Source organism: Uranotaenia lowii, chromosome 1 (assembly GCF_029784155.1).
Source record: "Uranotaenia lowii strain MFRU-FL chromosome 1, ASM2978415v1, whole genome shotgun sequence".
NCBI lineage: Eukaryota > Metazoa > Arthropoda > Insecta > Diptera > Culicidae > Uranotaenia > Uranotaenia lowii.
This window is the reverse complement of record NC_073691.1, coordinates 100,244,830-100,261,479: the sequence shown is the minus strand read 5'-3', so window position 1 is coordinate 100,261,479 and position 16,650 is coordinate 100,244,830. Positions and strand designations below refer to the sequence as shown.

The window sequence follows — 16,650 nt, the reverse complement described above, 5'->3', positions numbered from 1 at the left end:
TTCATTCTAGAAACAGTTCAATGCGCTGAAAACGTTATTCATAAGCGTTTTAGAAACCATACCCTAACTGTTCCTAGAACAGTGTCTCCATATAGAGGTTTTAATAGTTTTAAACAGTAACATAACTTAACGCCATATTCAACAGACCGTCGTTTTGGAATTCAAGATAAGTGCAATGTTTTTTATGGTTTCAGATATCATTTTCTAAACGTTTTTTTACACTGTCTCTAATCGTTTTATAACTACTACAGGAACCGTTGTGTTACAATATTTTCGTATTCGGGATGTGTTCTAGGTTGTCATAATAAATCGTAACACCTGAAATTTTCAAAATTGGGTCATTGGTAAGGTCGGGAGCACAATTTTTTTCGTTATGGGACTGTTATGCGAGCATATTTCAAACCTTTTTGAAATCTACTCGCATAACAGTCCCATACAGAATATGTTTTTTTCACCAAGCTTCTTCCTAAGACTTAAATTTGATCATTTTTGAACCTTTCAATACAATTTTCATTAAAAGATACTTTTGGAAAAATATCGTGAATTCCGCATTGTAAGTTGAATCTTTTTACGATTTTTGATTACATCTGATAGTTTTTCGCTTAGGAAGACATTCCTTCCTTCTAACTGACCTGGCTTCGAAAACTAGGGTGTATAACTCGACATCGAGTGAGTGAAATCTTTTTTAAATTATTCAAAGCAATAAATCAAAGACTATTTCGCCGAAAGAAGCATTGAAAAGTAACCAAATTCGTGGTATTTCACATATGGGACTGTTATGCGGGTATATTCCGTATGGGACAGTCACAAGTTAATATTTTTTCGAAATTTCTAGAACAAAATCTCTTTTTTTATTGTTTTATATTGAAGCCCTATGTTCAAAATGGCGAACTGTCAGGTTAGATGAAAATTGACGAAAATGCATATGGGACTGTTATGCGAGTAGGGGCAGTAAAAATCTCTCAATATCTCAAATAATACAGAAATTATAGAACAAACAATAAACATTTATTTTACCTCATCGAAAAAGTATTGAAATTTTCTTTTCTTTTTTTTTTTAATTTTAGAACGCTGGCTGGATTCACTAATTCGTCGAGCCCTAATGAAAAGCTTCTTATTTATTTATAAAATCGAGAATAATGTGACATCTATTATTTATACTTGATATGGTTTTTATTAACATCTATTCTCAATTTATGTTACGTATAGGGTGGTTGAAGCGAAAAAAAACATTCAAATAATATCTCAAAAAGAAATTATTATCACACCCAATGCAACCCAAACATGTGTGAAAGAAATCATTGTTGGCTAAAATTTTCTCACCGTGAACTAAATCGGTCTGTCGTATAATTTGAAATCCTGTTCCAAATTTGCATGAATTTGGAACAAAGGCGTATAACTGTTGGGAATTTCGAAATCGATAACTGTGCTAAAACAGCAATTTACGCCACCGGTGCCAGCCGAAATGTTTTAGCGTGGTCGAAAACCGTGTTTTGCATCTACCGTTGGGACAGCCCCAAGCAACCAAAAGTCGCGTTTTTACTTAACTCCGAACTCCGAAGTTCACATTTGGCTGAAAAAATGTATTACGGGAACCTCAGGTGACTCTTGTCGCGTAAAAGTTACTCAGGAACTTCCATCGCCCTTTGAAAGGTTAAACTATCGATAACGGAGCTTCTAAGCGCTTTTAATGGAACTTCTTTCAAGAAGGTCGATAGCGTTCGCGTTACATTCCAAAACGCACCATTAAGATACTTGAAGGCGTTTTAAAGAACCTATATGGGAAATCTAAGCGACATGTCAAAAATGTTTTTCAAGAAGGTCGATAACGTTCGCGTAACATTCTAAAGCGCACCATTAAGATACTTGAAGGTGTTTTAAAGAACCTATATGGGAATTCTAAGCGACATGTCAAAAATGTTTTTCAAGAAGGTCGATAACGTTCGCGTAACATTCTAAAGCGCACCATTAAGATACTTGAAGGTGTTTTAAAGAACCTATATGGGAATTCTAAGCGACATGTCAAAAATGTCTGTCAATTTCTTGTCATGGTATTTTTTTTGTTTATATCTGTACTGATATTTACGAATAAATTTTTGATGATGCGAATTTTTGTTATGATTCATATTGTGTACTGAAAGTCCTTTTGTTTATTGTTTATTGTTTATTGTTTATTTAATATAAAATCATCTGACAAATTTAGGTGTCTTAATGATCTACTTAATATTATTTGTACATAACATGATACTATTCCTAAGTTCTTAGTTGGTCACTCAAGTCAGATTCAATGCGGCGTCTAAAAGTTGAAATGGATACATTGAAGTCGAAGACATTAAAATAACGTAAAAAGCATAATTTCGCGGAACGGAGAGGGTCATTGCTGCCATATCGCGTGCTTCTTGGTTCCAAAGAGAGCCAATTCCTATTGCGCAGGGTTCTTTCTGGAGCATAAATATTGCAGCGAGAGAGTATCCAGGAGCAGTCAATTTCGTTCCGAAGAATCTTTGCCACGAACATCGATTGACCGATGGAACGGCGATCCGACAGCGTATGAAGTCCAAGCAGGGCACATCGATGTGCGTATGGAGGTAAATTTAATGGATTCTCCCAAGGTAGCTCACGAAGAGCATAACGAACGAACCGACGTTGAATTGCTTCAAAACGCGCTGTCCATGCAGCTTCAAACGGCCACCATATCAGGTTCGCAGATTCCAATATTGAACGCACCAGACAGCAATACAAAGCTCGCAAGCAAATCGGATCAGTGAATTCTTTGCTCAAACGCATAATGAATCCCAGCATACGATTTGCCTTCTCGAGTACCACAGAATAGTGACGCTTAAAAGTCATACGGTTGTCCAATAAAACGCCAAGATCCTTAATCTCGTCAACACGATGCAACTGCTCGCCCAGAATATTGTAGTGATGCATGAATGGATTTTTCATACGCCCAAATGTGATAATACAGCACTTTGCTACGCTCAAAACAAGTAAATTATTAGCGCACCAGTTCACAACTGTGTCCAAGAATCGTTGCAATTCATAACAATCATATTGGTTGTTTATGACTAAAAATATTTTCAGGTCGTCCGCGTATAGGAGAACTCCACATCCAGTGAGCAAAAAATTAATGTCGTTACAGAATAGTGTAAACAATAAAGGACCCAAATTGCTGCCTTGGGGTACCCCAGACTTTGGAGTAAAGTCAGAGGATTCAGCAGAACCAATTCTTACAGCCAATCGACGATCCGTTAGGTAGCTTCTGATCCATGCACACAATCGTTCGGAAAAGCCAAGTCGATGCAATTTTTTCAGGAGAATATCGTGGTTTACAGAATCAAATGCTGCCGAAATATCGGTATATATCGCGTCGATTTGTTTCACGCCATCCATGTTGGATATGCAGAAGGATGTGAAAACCATCAGGTTTGAAGTTACCGAACGTTTAGGAAAAAATCCATGCTGATTCTCAGAGATCCAGTTCCGGCAAGCTGAAAACATGACATCGTTGACGATCCTCTCAAATACTTTCGAACAGGCAGCTAGCGATGTGACTCCGCGGTAGTTAAGAACATCTTGCTTGTCACCTTTTTTGTGTACTGGGCTCATAAGCGATTTTTTCCAGATGGTAGGAAATTTTTGCTGTTGGAGAGACTGATTGAAAATGCGTGTAAGTGGTTTTACCAACAAAGCGCGACAGTTTTTCAATACGCATGCCGGTATTCCATCCTGACCAGCTGAAGTGGAGTTCTTTAAATTATTGATAGCTTCTAAAACCATTTCCTCGCGAACAGCAAAAACATCCAGATCCAACACATCGATGGGTAATCGTGTTACAGCGGCGTTTAATTGATCGGCAGTTGGCGATTCCACTGAAAAGACACTGGCGAAATGCGTCGCGAAAAGGCAACATTTATCAGCGGGCGACGTGACAATGCGATTTTTTAATTTGAGGATAGCTGGAAGCCCGGACTCCTTTCGTTTAGAGTTTACAAATTTCCAAAACTTTTTTGGATTTCGACAAAGCTCGCTTTGAGTACGTTCCACATAACGGCGATAGCACAATCGATTATATATTCGGTATTGTTTAGTAGCAGCGTTCAAGTTGATTTTCGCAAATGGGCATCTGGAGTTACAAAACATCCGCAACAATTTCGAACGTGTCTTTTTCAATCGTTTCAGGTGAGCGTTAGTCCAAGGAGGTCGAAGAGGAGGTCGCATCAAGGGTACGGATTGATCGAAAGCGTCATCCAGAATTGCGTTAAATGTATTAACAGCTACATCTACGTCAAAGCAACTTTGGATATTGGACCAGTCGACTTCAGACAGAACACGGTTCATAGCATCAAAATCCGCGCGATTAAAGTCACGAGCTGATGCATCGAAATCCTCAACAAATGCGATAGGACTCGGGAATGTAATTTCGAACTCCAAAGGAGGGTGGTACACGTCTATAGGTACGACGACATTGCTGGCCTCGATGATGGGGCTGATCAGATTAGATTCATCCACGAAAACCAAATCCAGCGTTCGATTTTGAGAATTTCGAATCCCGTTTCGCTGTTTCATTTCATTCAGCGTTGTTCCATCCAAGAGTGAAGCACTAGCTGTGTTTATCACTGAGGCAGAATCTAACACCATGGTGTTGTTCTGGCCAGGAATCCAAAACAATTGCGATTGGTTGAAGTCACCAAGAAGAATAACATTACACGCAGGGTATCGTAGTCTAGCCTCTGATAGCATGTCAACGTGCAAATCGATGATTGAACAGTCGTAACTTTTTTCTGGAGGTATATATCCGGTTCCGATCAGAAATGAGCTGTTATCAAGTGACACTCTAACCCATAAATTTTCTACGCTATCAGTGTTAAAAGTTACGATTGATGCGCTAAGCTTATTTGATACCGCTATCAAGACCCCACCACCTCTACTGCGACGACTATTGGCACTACTTCTGTCACAACGAAACACGTTATAGTCAGAACAAAATAGCTGACTAGACGGTACAGAAGAATCGAGCCAGGTTTCAGTGAAGGAGTAAATTTCATAGCCAAGCTCCGATGAAGCAACGAAGCATTCAGCGATTTTTGATTTCAATCCACGCACGTTCTGATAGTACAAGCGCAGAAAATTAGATGAATTGGATGCATCAGGTAATTGTCGTGATGTGGCTTGATGATCGATAGGATTGGAGCTGCAATTTGAGAGGCAATCACTGAACGAAGCGGGAGGGAAAGAATGGTACTTGCCTGAATTCACAGGCTGGAAAGCCCCGTTGCCTACTTCGAACACAGGGCCGGGACGACTGTTGACGCTGGCAGGAATCTGCGCGACTGTGACGAAGGGCTCGGGGGCCTCCACTGTGCTTGATTCGTTGCATCCCGGTGATCCAATCAGCAAATTTTCAGCAACATTCTCAGTTGAGTGGCCATCCTTTTCATCGAACGGTCTTTTTTCGGTGAACCTTCCATCCATCCGGTAATCAAACATAAGAGGTCTGCAAAGCGTAGGTGTAGGGCAGTCATTGCTCGAATCAGAATACAATAAAGGGTACTTGCCTGGCGACACAGGCTGGAGAGCCCCGTTGCCTACTTCGAACACAGGGCCGGGGCGACTGTTGACGCTGGCTGGAATCTGCGCGACTGTGACGAAGGGCTCGGGGGCCTCCACTGTGCTTAATTCGATGCACCCCGGAAAACCAATCTGCGAGCAATCAGCATTATCGTGTGAAAGTGAAGAAGGCATCTGATCCGACGTGTATGTGATGTAACTGGAAAGCATGGTTTTGTGACTAGGTGAATTGCTCAGATGAAACAAATACTTGCCGTGGCATGGCAATCGGAAGCCTCCCCCTTGACCACTAGACCGACAGACGGGACGACTTAAGGCAGGAACAAGCGGTCGTCGGTGGTCAGGTAAGAGAGCTTCCAAATTGGCATGAGTGGTGCGTCCCGATGTCCAATTATATTTACTTGTAGACCCCAGCGGTTGTCGAATATGGTAGCATCTATAGCGGTCCACGAAATTGTCGAGAGCTATAGTCCATAAATTCACGGAAGAATAATCCCTTCGGCCAAGACTGCGGCTCCATCGCTTTAAGCTTTAAGTCCGGTGAAATTCCAACCTTGAAGGAAATGAAGCGGAACGACCTAGTGTCACTCCCTCGGGGGACTAATTTTACCACGTTGACATCGTCCACCCCAAGGTTGGCCTGAACCATGGCTTTAACAGCTTCTTCAGAGACATCGGGTTTTATGCGGGACAGGTAAATCCAAAAAAGTTTTGAATTTTCATCTTCACACAAAGGAATGGAAACAATATTTCCAGATGCTTGCTTTGAACCAAGTTGGCAAGGTTCAGCCGAAGCAGCATCGGGAACTCGAGTCCGCTTCAATGGACGCCTGATTTCAGACGTGGGCGTTGATTTTGTCCATATGGGGGTTCGAACAGGTTTCGGTACAAGCTGCTGAATGTCGGAACGCAATTCAGAAATCGCACTCGTTAGTTGCGATATCGCATCAGATTCAGGCGGCGCATTAAAGCCCATTGAGCGAAAACTGGCATTCGAAATAAGTGCAGCGCAGTCATCGCAAAACCAAAAAAGGTTTTTTGAGAGCGAGTCCATTTGACGCGCCAAACTTTTCGACAAACCTGAGCATTGAATGTGGAATTTTTTGCCGCAGACGCCTTTGCAAAGAATTTGCTCGATTCCGATGATAGCCTCATTGCAAGTCGAGCAGTTGGAATCCATAACGCCGGAAGGTATGCAGGACGTTTTCCGAAATTGGAGCAAATTGTGCTACTGACAACCAGATGTCGCTTCGATAGAAAAAAAAATCGAGGAGGTTGTTTATGTGAGTGTCTTTAGTCAACAGAATTGATTCCAAAACACGTCACTTCGAACACGATTTTCGCACTTATGCCTTCTACAAATTTCAGATACTCGATAAATTCCGAGTTATACGCTGATTCAATTATAAGAAGGATCGAACTGTCTAAATTAAAAGCTACGAAAAACACTTTAAAACTGGATTTTTAAAACCGTCGAACGACTACAACATACATTCACAAACAGAGTTGCCAACAGAGATGCTTTGAAAGAAATAAGGTACCTTCTGTTGACCAACCCACTCAATCATCTCAAATGACATTAAGTTTAAATACTTATCATTACAGTGGCAATTAGCTATTGCTGGATTGGTCGAGAGGCTGGTGAGTTTCATTGCAACCTAGAGAGCAGCGGTTCAATTCTCTAGGCGTGTAAGCAGCTTTTGTAATCAAAACAATACAATTAAAATCAATGAGATAGACCATGATAGACCGGCAACTTAGCAATCTGACAAGTGGTTGTCAGAGCAATCTGTCAATTGGATTTTTTTTTTTCGGCGCGTAGAAGTTTCTTGACATTCTCTTAGGAGCTGAATAGCGTTCTCTACAGCCCCCTAAACGAACTTGAAAGTAGCTTTAAGAACTTAAATTTTGGGCTGATTAGCATTCTCTTCAGACACAAACGAGAGCTGATTAAGCTTCTATGGAACCTTTTTAAGGGAATTCTGGTTGCTTGGGTAGTTTCAATGACAATGATTGAACTTGGATGCGACATATTACATCACACTAAAAGAGGTTCCGCACTTGATTTACAAAATGCTTTAAGTGACATTATTCAAGATAATTATAATATGAAAGTTTCTTTGCAAATCCATGGACTCAATTAAAATTTGTTACATGCTTGTTAAGAAGCCTTATGCGGTACATTCCATGAAACATCAATTGCAGTAAATGCCATTCTCTACATAATTCACATTTGATAGAGTATATCATATGTATAAATAAAACAACGAGTCAAAAGGAATCTTAATGAAAGCTAACATTCCAACTATTGCTCTTGTTGAAAATATTAGGCTTTTTCTTCTGTTAGGGGTAGATAGTGAACCTTCATATAAGAGAAGCGACATCTGATCCCTCTTTAAATAAAATATGTGGCAACATCGCCGAAATCTTGGACAAAAAAATCCCCAGCACTGTTTTCTGGCTCAATGTTCAAGCTCTAAAGTGAACGCTCCTTCAATCCAACAAAACAACATTGAACTCGATGCCCGAAGGATCGCAATAAACGGTATGAACCCAAGCAACCAAAAGTCCCATAAAACAGGTACAAAAACGCTTACTCAGCCTCATCATTGAAATGAAGTGCGTTCTATGCTGCTCAAAATATAAGTTCTTATAGATACTTTCAAGTTCCAAAACAAGTCTTAATGATCTTCTATTCAGCTTCCAGCGGCCTCTTAATTCAGCTTCCAAAAATCGCAAAATGAGCAAAAATTTCTCTCTATCTCAACTGAACCGTTGGCTTCGGTTCATATCACCTTCTCTTGATTATTTACTGTGTTCTGTACCGGTTCCGCCATGTTGCTACGCGCCGGATTTCAAACTCGACAAATTGCTCAATTGCTTCTTTCCTACATTTCCTACATATATCGCATCAGAATGGTCACCCAAGTACAAAATTTCTATTGAAAAAAAACCTTACCCAGCTTGGGGATTGAACCCCGACCTTCGTGGTGAGAATCGAACACGCTACCACTAGGCCACGCTAGATGTTGTTCTAACAGAAACAAAAACTCGAAGTGGTGATTTTATTTTGAAAGCACATCAATGCACTTTTTGTGACTTATCAAATCCCGTTTGAGCACTTTTGTGCCCTTTATGTGACTTACCAAATCCCGTATTAAGCACTTTTGTGACTTAAGTCCCGTATAACGTACGTTTAGATCACTTTTGCAGCTTTCAAGTTCGTTAATGAGCACATATAGTTCACTAATGGGAATTGGGCAAAACAAGTCACATACAACGTACATATTATTCACTTTTGCAACTTTCAAGTTCATTAATGAGTAAATAAAGTTCACTAAATGGAATTGGGAAGTTGATTCTCTTTGTCAGCCAATATGTAACTTTTAATGCCTTCATTCAAGTAAATATGTGACTTTTGGTTGCTTGGGAATGCCTTGAATTTCGTTAATAATCAGTTAGTTTTCTAACTAGAAACACGATTCACCAAAGCATTGACAAAAATTGCATCTAATCATAAATTCATATTATTGGATATTGGGAGCCGTAGAAAGAATACGTCTTGTCAGCTTGGAAGTAACAGTTAAAGAGAGAGATTTATTTCAAACTAATTATACAGATTGCTATGATCGCTTATAAGGTAATTCGCCTACTGCGTCTAACACTCCCCCTCGAATTATCCTGGAAGTACGCCCATCATAGTTCGCAGCTTTTCAAGTCGTACTCGCTGAAGTGGTTTCGTCAGGACGTCAGCGAGCATTTCCTCCGTTGGACAATACTTCAGTTCGATGACACCTTTTTGATGCAAATCTCGAACAAAGAAGTACCGTGTTTCGATGTGTTTGCTTCGTCGTTCAATTCGGTCACTCTGCACCATCTTGAGACAGCTTTGGTTGTCCTCAAAAACCGTGGTTGGTCGTGAACCGTCTTCTCCGATTTCAGCTATCAGTTTACGTACCCAGATCAATTCCTGGCAGCCTTCAGCAAGTGCGACAAATTCTGCTTCGGTAGAGCTGAGAGACACACAGGTTTGTTTCCGGGATCCCCAGGTAATAACGCCTCCACCGAAAAATATCGCATGGCCAGAGTTTGATTTTCGGTCCCGGGTATCACCTGCCCAGTCTGCATCCACGAACATCGTCAAATCGCCTGCTGTAGAACCCAGATTCAGCTCGTAGTCGGATGTTGATTGAAGATACCGCAGTACTCGTTTCGCCTCGTTCCAATCCAGTTGGGTTGGGGAACTGGACTTTTGAGCCAAAATCGATGTACTAACTGCCACGTCTGGTCTGGTGTGGACAGCTACGTATAGCAGACCTCCAATAAGGCTGAGGTACTGTTGGTTGTTCGGCAGCCGGTCGGTCTCCTCCTTCTGCTGTAAGTAGCTCGGGTCCAGTGGAATCTTGCTGGGTTTCGCGTTCACCAAGTTGAATCGTTCGGCCAGCTTGCGGATGTAGGTACCTTGGTTCAACTTGTATCCGCTTTCTCCTCTCTCGATTTCAATGCCCAAGAAGTGGTGAATGTCGCCGAGGCTAGTCACCGCAAAATTTTCTTCCAACAGCTTGAAAATGGACATGAATTCGCGCTCGTCGGGGGTAACAATTATCATGTCATCAACATAAATTAAAATATATGCTAATGGTTTTCCTTTCTGTCGCAGGTACAAGCAGGAATCAGCTTTCGATTGCTGGAACCCCATGGACTTGAAAACAGAATCCACCTTCCGGTTCCAAACACGGGCGGATTGTTCCAATCCGTAAAGGCTCCTCCTCAAACGACACACCGTCCCAGCATCGCCGCTGGAAAAACATTCGGGTTGGCGCATGTAGATGGTCTCCTCGAGTTCGCCGTTGAGATAGGCTGTCTTGACATCGACATGCTTAACGATAGCATTTCGACGATGAGCCACGGATAGAAGCGTACGAAATGTCGCTTGTTTTGCCACCGGCGCGAACACCTCGTCGTAATCGATTCCAAATTTCTGGGTGAAACCTTGAGCGACGATCCTTGCCTTGTGCCGCACAACGTTGCCTTTCTGGTCCGTTTTGGTTTTAAATATCCATTTACAACCAATGGCCTTCTTTCCCGGTGGTAATTGGACGAGCTCCCACGTTTGGTTGTCCATCTGCGATCGGTACTCCTCCTTCATGGCAGCACGCCACTCGTCTGCGTCTGGCCCACGCAACGCCTCAGATGGACTTCGCGGATCAGCAGCTCGAGTTGAATTGGAACACCGACTAGCTTTCAACCCCTGTTGAACGTCACCTGTGCCTGGCTCAGCACTCGTTGCCTTGTTGGGTTGACCGTCGTCTTTGACCGGAATTCGGGATGGACCTGTGGAAGTTACGGAAGGAAAAACTTTTCTTGGAAGAATGTAATCCCGCAACTTGCCTGGCAATGCGCGCTCCCGACCACTGCGCCTCAACACCTGTGACTCGGGTGGATTTGAAGATGATTGTGGGGGGAGCGCCATAATTGTCACGTCACCAACTCCGTTTTCGGACACATCTGCTTCGCTAGTCTCAACCTGAGAATAGTAATTCGATGCGTCGGATTCGTCGGTTGACACCTCGGAAGATTCGTCTTCGGCTAACACGTTCGAAGGTTGCTGGAATTCGAGACGGACCATCTCTTCGATCGGAACCTCGCCAAAATCGAGATTGACAAACGTTCGGGACCTCTCCGGTGGACTCGCAGTACTTGTTGACAGTGTTGGCTCGAAGAAAAGAACATCTCGACAGGTGTACACATCCTTCTTCACCGGATCGAACAACCTGTACGCTTTGGTTGTTTCGTCGAAACCCAAGAGAATGGCTTCCTTCGATTTGGCATCCCACTTCTTCCGCTTCTGCTTGGGTATGTGTGCCATCGCCTTGACACCGAACACCCGCACATGGGAAAGATCCGGTTTGCGACCACTCCAGGCTTCCTCCGGAGTCATCGAATGCCCTTTGGTTGGAGACCGATTTACCAAGTATGTGGCGGTTGCCACTGCTTCGGCCCAAAAATTCTTCGGAAGACCCGCCTGGAACAGCAGACAACGTGCCCGCTCGACGATGGTGCGGTTCACCCGCTCGGCCAAACCATTTTGTTGTGGTGTATAATCGGTGGACGTCTGATGCACAATCCCTAGTGTACGCAAGAGATTCAGAAACGAGTTATTTCGATACTCCTTACCATTATCCGTCCTCAGCGTCTTCAATTTGCGCCCCGTTTGCCTCTCAGCTTCAGCACGGAACTGATTGAAAGCCTTCGTCACCTCGGTTTCGGATTTTTGCTTTAGGAAATAGATGAAGATACGCCTCGTCTTGTCGTCGGTAAAGGACACATAATACCGATGACCTCCGATCGATGGCTGCTCCATTGGTCCGCAAATGTCGGAATGAACTAATTCCAACACCTCGGATGCTCGATGACCTTGCTTGGGGAACGGAAGTCGGGACTGCTTACCCATAGCACAGATCTGGCACTGCTCACCTTGCTGCTCGTTGAAATCGACACCGGATGCTATACCTTGCTTGAGCCGTTTTAAACTTTCAAAGTTTAAATGACCCATCCTGCGATGCCACGTGTCGATGTTTGCTTTTGCACACGTCAGCGCCGTTCGCTCCTTGGATTCTTCGAATCGGAAGAGACCTCTGGTTACATCGTGGCTGCCGGTCGCAATCACTTCACCAGACGGATCAATCACTTTCACACCTCTTTCCTGGAATCGGACTTCGTGACCACGCTGGACAATTTGGCTTACAGAGAGCAAATTGTTGGACATCTCCGGGATATACTTCACGTCGTTCACTTGAATTGAATCGCCTGGTTGACACGTGGGTTTCAATTCGACCGCCCCGCTTGCTACGATTTTCATTGCACCTTTATCGGCTGCTATGACGACACCGCTCGCTGTTTGGGGGTTACTTAGCAACCATTCGCTTTTCGTGTAGTGGTCCGATGCGCCCGAATCGAAAATCCAACCTTCGTCTTCTCCCTTGTGGCCAGTTGACAGAACCGAACAGAACGCCGATTGTCGGGCAGAACACTCCTTGGCTAGGTGCCCAAACTTGCTGCAACGTTTGCATTTCGGTCCCTTCGGTTTGTCTGATGGAACGTCGTTTTTGTCGGGGGGGGGAACTTTTTTCTTCCGATGAATGCCGTTCGCTCGCTTGATTGATGCACCTCCTGAAGCAACTTCGTCTTGATGCTATCACCGGTAATGGCTGTCCCCGAGTTTTCCAGAGCCATAATCATTGGTCGGTACTCTTCTGGGAGACCAGCCAACAGTAACGTGCCGATCCATTCTTCGGAAATTTCGAATCCCACGCCGCGGAGTTGGTGTGCGGTTGACACAATTTTGTTAACGTAGGTGTCAATCGAGTCGCACGTGGCCAGTGAAGTAGTGATCAGCTTCCGCAGGAGCGCAACTCGTCGGTTCAACCCGTTGTCTTCGAACGCTGCCTCCAACTTCGCCCACACTTCTCTCGCCGTCCTCGCGTCCTGCACGTGGACGTAGTTGATAGGATCCAACAGCAAAATTATTTTCGCTCGAGCCCTTCGATCCTTGCGCGGATCCGCATTCGGTATCGTCCCGTCTTCCAGCGGAATCGGCTTGACGACTTCCCAAAGCTCTTCTAGCTCGAGGAAAGTTTCCACAGCAAATTTCCACGTGGTCCAATTTTCACGCCCCGCTAGTCGCTCGATGGGTGGTAGACCAGCTGATGACTGAACCGGACCCGAAACTGCTTGAGGTTCGCCTTCATGGTTCTCTATCCTGCTCCTGGACATCTTCGCAAAAACTGACTTACACTTTAACTTGCTAAAACTTGGGCCCAAAACCTATTGGATATTGGGAGCCGTAGAAAGAATACGTCTTGTCAGCTTGGAAGTAACAGTTAAAGAGAGAGATTTATTTCAAACTAATTATACAGATTGCTATGATCGCTTATAAGGTAATTCGCCTACTGCGTCTAACACATATGACCAGCTAAAAATTTATCTGTTTGAACTATAACAACAATCACTATACCTTCCTTGGTTGAGATTTCAATAAGAAAGGTAAAAGCTCTGCGACAAAATGCTCGGATCGATTGGAATCGATTTTGACAGTTCTTTTGCTCGATTGGAATTTTGTGTTTCAGATGTCACTTCTCTTATAAACAGGTTCACTAGGGGTAGAGTTTGAAGTTTCGATGGTGTAAAAACAACAATAATACTGTTTTCGCCAGCAATCGACGAATGCGAGAACTATGGTTATTTTATAATTCAGGCTAGAATACATGCAATCAGGTGACATAGAATCATCGATTTTGTGTAATACTTTTGCTTATTAATGAATTTATTATACGTTACTACGAAACAACATTTAATTTACTTAACTTAAATGTTTAACATTTTCTAAATTGTTTAAGTTCAGTGCACCTGGCATCCTTGGTCGTGTTTGTCCAGTTGTTTATTTCTTGCGCCGAAAATTTGCAAGCTCGTCGCGTTTTTTTTCACAACGGATTCGGTCTCGGGACTCCCGGTGTTGTGATGCCCACTGTCGGTCCGTTCCGAGAGGGCTTATTAGTTGCGGCAGCATGATACAACACCGGGAATTGGATTCTCTGCTTAACATCCCAGCCAACATGAAATCGTAAAAGAATTCATCGTCAAACTCGTATATAAGTGCAACTCAAATCGGATTCGTAAATGTGTACACGTAATATTCGACCATATCGTATATTTGTCGCAGAAGATTTTAAAACTAAATGAAATACGATTTAGTTACGATGTGTTAGATGAAGTCGTATTTAGTACGACCGATGCTAAATAAAATCACATAAGATTCCTTAAGGTGTATCTTATTTATACACAAACGACTTACTTATTAAAATCGTAATTGAGTACAGGAAAATTCGTAAATAATAACGCATAAGATTCGTTAATCAGGTCACTTTAAATATTGCTATCTATCATCGCATAAAATGGCAATTCAATGCCGCGTCATATAAATCGTGTGGGGATTTTTCGTACAACTATCATCGCATAAACCGGTCTTTAATAGAGTATTTCCTGAGACAGATTGTGGTAGGGTAGCTTTTTGTTTTTGTTTTGAAAAATGTAAACACCAACTGGTCGCCATTTTGATCTTTGATGATAAGCACTGTTCAATGCTTTCTTTTAAAAACTTCTTTAATTAAAAGCATCAACATACACCTTCATGTCCCAACTTGTTATGAATTTACAAATCATTAAATAAAGAATTTATATTCTCCTCACCAAGGTGCGCTTGCAAAACCACTACAATTGCATTGCCAATTTTATTTCGTTACTATCTGGTCATTGAACATGCGTAATGTTGTTGTTATGTTTACCCTACCACGATATGCCGAGAAATGTAAACATGAGAAATCAGCTGTTCGTCTGACAAGTGGGGAAATGCCTTATGCTTTGATATTCTAAAATCAAAACAAAATCATTAAGGGCTGTCCCAACGGTAGGTGCAAAACACGGTTTTCGACCACGCTAAAACATTTCGGCTGGCACCGGTGGCGTAAATTGCTGTTTTAGCACAGTTATCGATTTCAAAATTCCCAACAGTTATACGCCTTTGTTCCAAATTCAAGCAAATTTGGAACAGGATTTCAAAATATACGACAGACCGATTTAGACGTTTGGGGCTCACGCTGAGAAAATTTTAGCCAATGATGATTATTTTCACACATGTTTGGGTAGCATTGGGTGTAATAATTGTTTCTTTTTGAGAAGTTATTTGAATGTTTTTTCTCGCCAAAACCGGTCAATACGTAACACAAATTGAGAAAACATGTTAACAAAAACCATGTATCATTTATAAATAATTTATGTAAAACTATTCTTGACTTCATATTTCAATAAATAGCTTTTGGCCTCAACGAATTAGTGAGCCCAGTCAGCGTTTCTCGAGTTCAAACGTTATATGAACTTTCATTTTCAATAACAGAAACATTCTAATGAAATTAATGCAAAACAACAATAAACTTTAAAAAAAAATTAAAAAATTTGAATATCCGTGTAATGACCGGTTTTTGTACAAAGTTGTTAACAATATTTATAATCCATCATATTTCACAATTTTAATATAAAAACCATGAAATATGATATATTGTTCGATAACATTGACTAAACTGACATGATTCTTAGAAAAAATTCCTTTCAATTTCTGGCTAAAAGCCGTCTGCTACATTACAAACTACTGATAATTAGTGATAATCATGAAAATTCTACTTAAGAATACATAAAAGGAGCATGTTTGTCAATCTGTTTAGTTTGCCCAGCCAAAAGCACAAATATGTTTAATGAATTTTTACCTATAAACAAGAACTGGTAAACTAAATTAATATTTGGAATCAACACCCCAAAATGAGTCAATTTTTAAAAGAAAAAGGTTTTTTTTTTTGTTTCAATTAAGCTTTTTTTCTCGCTGCGTATAGGCATTTTGGCTTTTTAAGCTTCGTTCAATCATAGATAAAAATCGGTTTCAACTGGTTTCTGCCAACTGGTATTGTCGTTACAGGGAAGAACTGTAAAATCAGTTGAGCGACAATGGATTTTTCTCGGAGTAGGTACGTTAAACCTAACGTCGGAAGTAGTGCGCTGGATGGCGGGTCACCGTACGATTCCAGCGCACTACTTCCGACGTTAGGTTTAACGTACCTACTCCGAAAAAAATCCATTGTCGCTCAACCGATTTTACAGCGCTGGACTGGCGCGACACAATAGTTGTTCAATGAGCCAAAGTTTTGGTCGAAACTAGTCAGGTCGTTGTCAATGAAGCAAGCTGAAACTAGTCAAAATAGTCAAAATAGACAAAGCTCGACATGGGGGTTCGTTACGGCCTGGAAGAAATCGGTCGAAGTCAATTGGAAAAAGAAAGGTATTCAATCGTCAATCCATTTCTACTTGTTTCGAACAAACTTTATTAAAAAGACTTTAAGTTAATGAAATCCTGGTACAATTAAGACGGTGTAAAACTCAAAACTTAGCAATTTTTCACTTAAAATGAATTTTTTCTTTTCAATTATTGAGTGTCTGCAATAAAAGTGTACCCGTTTTAAATTTGCCATCACA

The 16,650-nt window shown here is 41.8% G+C and overlaps 1 protein-coding gene across 5 annotated transcripts in view; it reads right to left on the bottom strand.

The window, feature by feature from the left end:
- LOC129748042 (uncharacterized) overlaps positions 1-16,650 on the bottom strand; it is a 160,071-nt gene that overhangs the window by 90,537 nt on the left and 52,884 nt on the right. The window lies entirely within an intron of this gene.